Genomic DNA, 7,912 nt, shown 5'->3' with positions numbered 1-7,912 from the left:
AAAATTAAATTTATCTCTTCTTTTTTTCATTTTTTCTTCCATGTTTGCATTAATTTCATTTTTACTATTGTCATAATCATATTCACATCATACTTTCATAATTCAACCACAAGTTAATATCAGATCTGATCAATTATTGAACAATTAGGAAGGGATGCACATGACTGCAAAATTAAAGAGCATTCGTTGATCAGATTATATCTAATAGAAAGGATTTATTCCTCATGACGTAACAAACCAATTTAAAAAAAGTGCTCACATTTTAAGGATTGATAGTGTTTCAAATAGACTTAGTAGAATAAGAAGATACATGTGCTTGACCCAAAAAAAAAAAAAAAAAAGAGCAAATAAAGAGCATCGTTGAGTTTTACAATAGCTATCATGGAATAAATGAAGCATTGCTGAATCTTTCAATTCATCAGTCTCATACTTACCAAAAACAAGTCATACGATTAGAAAATGCAGTAAATGTACCAGAATGACCAGCCACACCGACGGTCAATTAGGACAAGTCTCTTGGTGTTCAATGGTGAATACCAAAAATTATCCAGATGTTCTGAATGGGATGAAGTTGGGTATTATCAGAAGCAATAGACTTGTTCTTTCCATGCGAAATCCAGCATTCACATATTGGCGCATCTAGAACTTCAGGTGTGATAAAGAAAAGCTATTAAGAAACCGATCACGATTTGATTAGTTCAGCTCGAGGCCTCCATAATCCCAGCCTGTACTTGTGTGCATATTTCAATATTAACTTCCTCTGCAAAGCAAAAACTATAGGTTACAAAGAGTTCGCATGTAGGCCCCACGCATTTTAATGTCTTATGGTCCAAAACGAATATCAATTAAAGGAGTCTTGAAACAAGATAGTGGAAACATCACAAAACCTTTATTTCTGCCAAAGATAAATGGTCATACCCCTGCAGCCTTTTTAACAAGCCAGTGAGTTATCGTTCTTCAGCTAGGTCCGAATAATCTAATAGAAAAAAGCCACAAGAAAATCTAATCTCCCATAAAGGGCTGAATAATAGCTCACATAGATTCCCTAATAATCAGTCCAGTACGTATATATTACAATGAAATCAAAATAACTGAGCATACTAACCCCTAGAATTGACACCACACCCATCCTCATAGAAATTGACGACGCATAATAAACTCGCTCAGATCATTGACAACACATTAGGCACATATGACAGCATGGCAGGGAAGTTACTCTTCATAGCATAACCATCCCTATACCCTCTCACATTTTCTCTTCTTTCTACTGTATATAAGTCGTGGTATTCTATCAGCAACAGAGTCAATCAAGGGGTGGAATGCTATGTAGTACGTTAAGGAAGCACCTTTTACCCATATAACCACAAAGATCTGCTATTACTAAGCGCTAGCCACAAACAATTGCTTGAAACTCAAGTCAGTTCAACTTTCATACAAGGGAGCCATCAGGAACCTGCTTCCAATCAGCTGTAAGAAGAACGTGCAACATCAGAACGCAATATAACACACGCACTAGTGAGATTTACAATTATTTTTAGCAGCGGAACAAAATAAGACGGTTGACATCTATCATCCATTTCAATAAAGGTGAATTCAGATTCCAGCTGCTTATTCTTCTAGAATCCAATAAGTTCTGTACATGAAGCATAGCTATAGGACATAATCATACTGTCAAATTATACCAGCAAGATGCCAGGAAATAATGCTGCACTATTGGCATACTTTCTGGCGAAAATTGGGTAAGCATCCATTCTGAGCCAAAAATAAAAAGGTAAAAACACGAAGCTAACAGATCTAAGACAAATTCCAAATAAAAAGGACCTGAGCATAACAGATCTGGTTCATAAAAGTGGCATTTGGTGGGAAAACAAAAAATATTAAAATTTGAATAATGACACCAGCCAAAGAAAAGAAGGATTTAACGAACAGAAACAAAGGTGTATGATAAATCCATAAATTTGTACAAAAAATAGAGACATAATGAAAGTTCAGCAACAAACGTGTTAAGAGAAATTACCAAGAATTTAAAAATTCAAGAAATATCTTGAAGACACAAGATATTGGTCATTGACATGACATATATGCATGAATATTAAGGCATATGCATAGGTGCTTTTACAAATGATAATATGTTCTTGTATCTGCATGGAGAGAAAGCAAGCAGAGATGTGATTGGGATTACATGTTTGCAAGGAAAGCCCAGCTTCTTGAGCTTGAGGGTACGACAGACGAGAAGCTTCTGGAAGTCACCAATTTCTGTTTCAAGCTTAGCAACATGGGATTCAACTCCATTCCCTATTCCATTTACAAACTCGGGGATTCCAACCTTTGCTGCAGTAGCAAGCGTCAAAACAAGACTTTATCGTATCCATAGGTCTGCCACTTAATAACAAGAAGACTTATCCACATGTGAGGACACTTTAAGACTGAAGAAGCATGGTCACTTATTTAATTCTAGAATAGCTAATCCTGGGTAAGGCTTAAAGCAGGTTATTTCTCCCAAGTTATACAAACTCAACAACGAGAAAACAATAAACCCTCATTCCCATTTATCCCAACGAATGGCAGCACTAAGAGGTGCAAGAGATTCAGGAGGGGGGGGGGGATCAGATTTTGAATAGACCAGCTATTACGAAGCTAAAATCTACACATTGACAGGGCCTCTTTTACAATTACCAAAATTGTCCGATATTTTTGCTTTGGGCATATCAAATAGTGAATGAAATGAAGCATGGAGAAATGGTAGAGAAAGGAAGGAGGCATTACTGATGTACGGAGCTGATTTGGAGAAGAATCTAGAGGAATAAGGTGCAGAAGGACCTAGTGTTGATGTCAAATTTGTCCCAAAGATTCGCGGCATCCACGCCATATTGCAGCCTACTGGTCTTAAACCTTTGCAAAGCCTAGCCAACTCCAACCTCAATCCAGCCAATGCGGGAATGAAAGTGCGCAACTCCGTCTCTGACCTCAAGTGAAGTGAGTAGATGAATACAATTCCTGTCCAGCGTCCTCTACAGCAGCGATCTTGTCCGGCTGCACAACATAACGGTTCAGAAAATATATGCTGGCATTGGTATTGGTGGAACTAGCTAGGAAAACCACTAATGAAGTAAAAGTTCATAAATTCTTGAGCAAAGTCTCACAGCTCATATCATTTAGTGACGCCAAAAACTATCAAAGTCTGGTCTTGAGCTGCAAATAATTTAATATCAGGATCTACTATTGATCAGGTAACATTAACAACTACAGCATGTGTATGCAACATTGTGCTACATCATTGTTACCTGAACTTAATCAAAGAAATCACAGTTGAAATCGCGGACACCGAGTACTGATGAAAGAACCAATCCGCAAAGGAGAAAAAGAAGATCGTAACGAATTATAGAAAATCAAAACATCACACGTTCTGGCACAGGGTAGGAAATTTCTTTGGCCTAATGGATATTCCAAACGTAGTCAGTCGAACGATTAGTTCAATATGGCATCGAAACATGTATCGATCCTCCTCGATTGGGAGATGAATTCATTGACAGAAGCAATAATTCAAAGAGTCACAAAACCTCATAGCACGACAATTTTTAAAAATAGAATTGTAAAATGTTAATAGTGAAAATATGTAAGAAAAAAATACCCTTCCTAAATATTATAATATTTTAAATTTAAAAGGTATTAACAGTGAAATTTTATAGTACATATTATAATATAAAAGGTATTAATTTAAATTTATTTTTATGAATTTTTTTACATTGAAATCATTAAAATTTTTCATCCATTCTATCTCAGCTTTCGCTTACAGTGGAACTTACTCAGCGCTATTTAGTATAAGCACTTATAAATTTAAGTTGAGATAAAATTTCTCTTTCCTATTTATTTTGTATTTCAAAAATTATAATTAAAAAGTTGTTTTTGAGGATTGTATAAGTCTTTTGTCTTCTTCCACTTCTCCCTGATGATCACCACCTTTTCAAAGTGAATCTGAAATAGATATCTCCTTATTTAATTTTATTAAAAATCTATTTTGGGATCGTTTGGGTAGGAACAAAATTATAGTTTTGAAAGTATTTTTTACAATATATAAAGTAAATATGTTGAGAAGTTTGTCTCAACTTATAAAAAAAATATTTTTCCGTGAGTATAAAACTAAATATACTAGAGAAATTTTGTCCAATAAATATAATTGGGAATCCTAATCATCATTCCAACAAGCACTAAGCATGCATCCCCACTGCCAAAAACAGCTTTTTGGGTTTTATTGAGCCAAGTAACCTTTTCGAGCAGAAGCTTTACCTCTAATTAAAGTAAAACAACTCTCTTACTAGTTGTTTCAACATAACTGACGCTCCTTTCTCCTTCTTTTCCTCTCATTATATGTATGTTTTTGGGGGTTGGGTGGGTTTAATTTAGTATGCACTTGAAACAGATTTTAAAAAATAGAAGAGGAAATCAGATTAATTAATATAGCTTGCAAAATTAAGGCAGAGAACTAATACAAGGCAGCTAACAACTATGAAAAATGAGTTAACTAGACATAATTTTAAGATTCAAAAAATCAGACCGGATCGACTGATTCAAATTGAAAACTAGTAAACGGGCCTTTGGTTTAGCAGATGAATTGTTCTCCAAACAACCCGGTACAAACAGGAAAAACTCGATAAAAACCCGGGAGTAGACGCAAGGTGGATATCTCTCTGAGGCGGGAGCAATTAGCAAGGGTCAATAATTAAACATCTATAGGTAGCATCCTCGTGCCAATTTCACAATAGGGGCAAACGGTGCCTTCAAAGTAAACGGCAATGGTGAAAGTTATTATTTTTTGGGTGAAATGTGAATATTATTATTTTATTTCTATTAAAAGAATCAATTAATGATTCACAGACCAAATAATAGAAAAGAAGCAAAACAAGAGTCCCACTTGAGGGGATAGAGTCACACTCAAAACATCAACATGCAAAATAGGACAAAGAGTCTTCGGGAAATAAGTTGGATAATAAATGGGCAACCAAGAGGTAGCGATAATATCTATATATATGCATGAGTGGCCAGGAAATCAGCCGGCACGGAATCTCTCCATTGGGCAGCCTCTCCATTTAGCCTCCATTTAAATAAAACGGTGTCGTTTTATTATCCTTTTGAAAAATTACAGCTTTTCCAACTCAACTGAGTGTTTATCGTTTCGGTCTCGTGAGTTTTTTGTTCTTCCATGACCGACTCTCTTCTTTCACACATCTCACTATTGTTAGTGATAATTCCTGATTGCCCACCGTCTCTTCATCCGTTGTGCTCTTCTGTGATTCTCTTCATCCATAATGCTCTTCTAAGTCTTCACCACCCATGGTCCTATTCACCTTCAACCACCATCGCCCAGATCTGGCTCGTCATAGGGAGAAGAGAGAAAGGTAACATTCCATTCTTCCTCACCCACTTATTTTATTTCTTACCCTTAAAATGCTTTAATGCCCCCCTTTCCTTCACAAATTACGCCCCTCTATCTCCGTTGCTTTATCTACGGTATTCTAAATAAGATTTTTATTTTCAAAGTGGTTGGGTGTTTAACAAATTGAACTGTCTTCGATGTTTCTTACCTTTGGTTGGTGAATGGTGATCAAAGAGGAATCTTATTGCCACGGGAGGCTGCATCTTTTAGTGCTCACTATATTGCTGATACAAAAACTGCTAAATAGTGGGCAGCAGAACTACTCCTGACCATCTAAGGGAATAATTATGTGCTAAAATTTTGTCGTGTCTTTGAATTTATTACACAGAACATGAAGACAATTTTCGCCTTGCTATTTATTATGTTCTGTATAAATATTATTTGTGCTTTTCCCTGCGCAGAACATGTGCTAAAATCATTGGTGTTTCCTTGCCGCTTAAGTGCCTAGTTGTTGAACGTAGCGTTTTATTAAATGGAGAAACGACACTGTTTTATCTAAATGGAGGCTAAATGGAGAGATTACGCTTACGCAATGGAAAGGTTCCGTGCTGGAAATCAGCACTTGTATTACTTTCACTATAATAATTGCTGCTTTTAGATAATCCTCCTCTCATAAATATAAAACTCTTTTTATAATGTAATTATATTGTAAAAATGGTTTTATATTTTAGACCGAAAGATACTAGATTATTTGCTTATAGCAACTGACTGTTTTCCCATACTAGTTTTAGAGAAAATCTCACTTTTATTAATTAGTCTTATTATAAAGAGCGAGTCCTTGATCATAAGAGGTCAACGAACTTTTGACTTGTCTTGAATCAATGGATTTCAGTGGTGATTGCAAAGAATTACTTTTTTTTTTTTCTTGGGATGACAAAGCGAAATCGCCATTGTGTCCTTTTAGGTGGCCAGCTAGGATGTAAGATGATGGTGACGTGATGAAGACGTAAGTGGGGGTTCTTGGAGCGTCTTGTGAGGTTCGAGTTAACAGTCAGCCAATTAATAATTAGTCCTTTCGTGATACATTGGGGAGTCGCTTTCATGCCAGTACATGGTGATCATGACGATGCAGATTTTAATCAGCTCAGCACATGACTTTTGAATCGTTAATAATCATCACTCTGACATATAGGCCTATAAGGTATATTAAGGGTCTGTTTGTTATGACATTGAAAATGATTTACAAACATATTTCGTGTAAATAAAAAAAAACTCTTATAATATATTTATCTCATATTTTATAAATCATATTTAAAAAATTACTTATAAACTATTTTAATTAAATCCTGAGTAAAAAGCTCCCTGTATGTATTTAGATGATTAATTAATTAATCATATCTCAAAAAGGAGGTGAAGTGTGATTGTATAGAAAGAGAGAATAAAACGAAATGTTTTAGATCCAACTCTAAATCACGGAAGAGATTTTATTAAATTGAACATTTTCTGACTTTACTTTTCCATCTTTCGTCCATCATCTCACCGTAACTTAATAAATGTTTTTATAATAAATGTTGCATCATAGAGATGCAAAAACTTAAAAGAAAACAAGAACAAAACAAAGATAAAATTGCATATTTGGCCTTATAATTTTATATAAGATTTCAATTAATTCTTTAATTTTATAAAGTGTTTTGTTTTTCAATTTTTAACCCTAATTGTTAATTTCATTAGCATAAAATATACACTATTGATATTCCAACTTCAAATCTAGACAAAGTATCCTGGAACCTGCATTTGGCTTGCCGATGAGTTCAATTTTTTCGCCTAAAATTTATTGTCTGGGTGCAGCAAAGAAGACGCCAATCAGTTCGGCGGCCTTCCTTCCTCCTTCACCACAACCAGTTCGGCGCCTCCCTCTCTTTGTCGAACCAGAACCAGCTCCGCAGCTCCCTAAAAGCAGAGACCAAGATCCCTCTGTCCAAGACGATGATGAAATCTTCCCCTCCTTTCGAACCAGTTCGCCCGCCTTTTTTCTTCAAGACCTAGCCGAATATCGCTTAGACAATGATGAATCCCTCTGTCAATTCCTGATTCCCTTCTCCTCGCAAAGCCCTCAGCTCCCTTCATCCAAACGCTGCGTTCCCCTCTTTTCAAATGTCCTCCTTTCTGTTTGCCATCACCCGAACGGCGCGTCCCGCCCTGTAGAGGAGCAAAAAAATAAAAAAATAAAAGACAACTTTAAAGCAAAGCAAATAAGATAAAAAGAAATAAATAAACTAACAGAAATTGAAGAGAAGGAAACAAAAATAAAATAATAAAATTTTAACTCTTAAAATTATCTTAACTACTTTTATTTTATTTTAAAAAACTAAGAAACTTATAAGATGATATCCAAATCATGCTCAAAATCAAATCGTTTAATTAATTCTCAAAAATCTTTTAAAATGTATTAATAACTCTCTAGAAATCATTCAAAATATTTTTTAAAGATATTTAAAATAATGAGTTATCAGTCACCCCTCACCAACGCGAGATATA

The 7,912-nt window shown here is 35.2% G+C and overlaps 1 long non-coding RNA gene across 2 annotated transcripts; it reads right to left on the bottom strand.

Moving 5' to 3' along the window:
* Positions 1–538: 538 nt before the first annotated feature.
* Positions 539–2,914, bottom strand: LOC114731872 (uncharacterized). Of its 2 annotated transcripts, none has more exons than XR_003738940.1 (3): positions 2,767–2,914; positions 2,183–2,382; positions 539–760 (listed from the first exon to the last, which is right to left on the bottom strand). It is a non-coding gene; the product is annotated as an uncharacterized LOC114731872 (long non-coding RNA). The 2 variants fall into 2 exon arrangements; XR_003738941.1 differs by having other exon boundaries at positions 2,183–2,376.
* Between the last annotated feature and the right edge of the window lie 4,998 nt (positions 2,915–7,912).

Source organism: Neltuma alba, unplaced genomic scaffold, assembly GCF_004799145.2.
Source record: "Neltuma alba isolate B1F8T4 unplaced genomic scaffold, ASM479914v2 tig00012856_pilon, whole genome shotgun sequence".
In the NCBI taxonomy this organism is placed as follows: Eukaryota; Viridiplantae; Streptophyta; class Magnoliopsida; order Fabales; family Fabaceae; genus Neltuma; species Neltuma alba.
The sequence above is the reverse complement of the archived record's forward strand: the minus strand, read 5'-3'. Positions and strand labels throughout refer to the sequence as shown.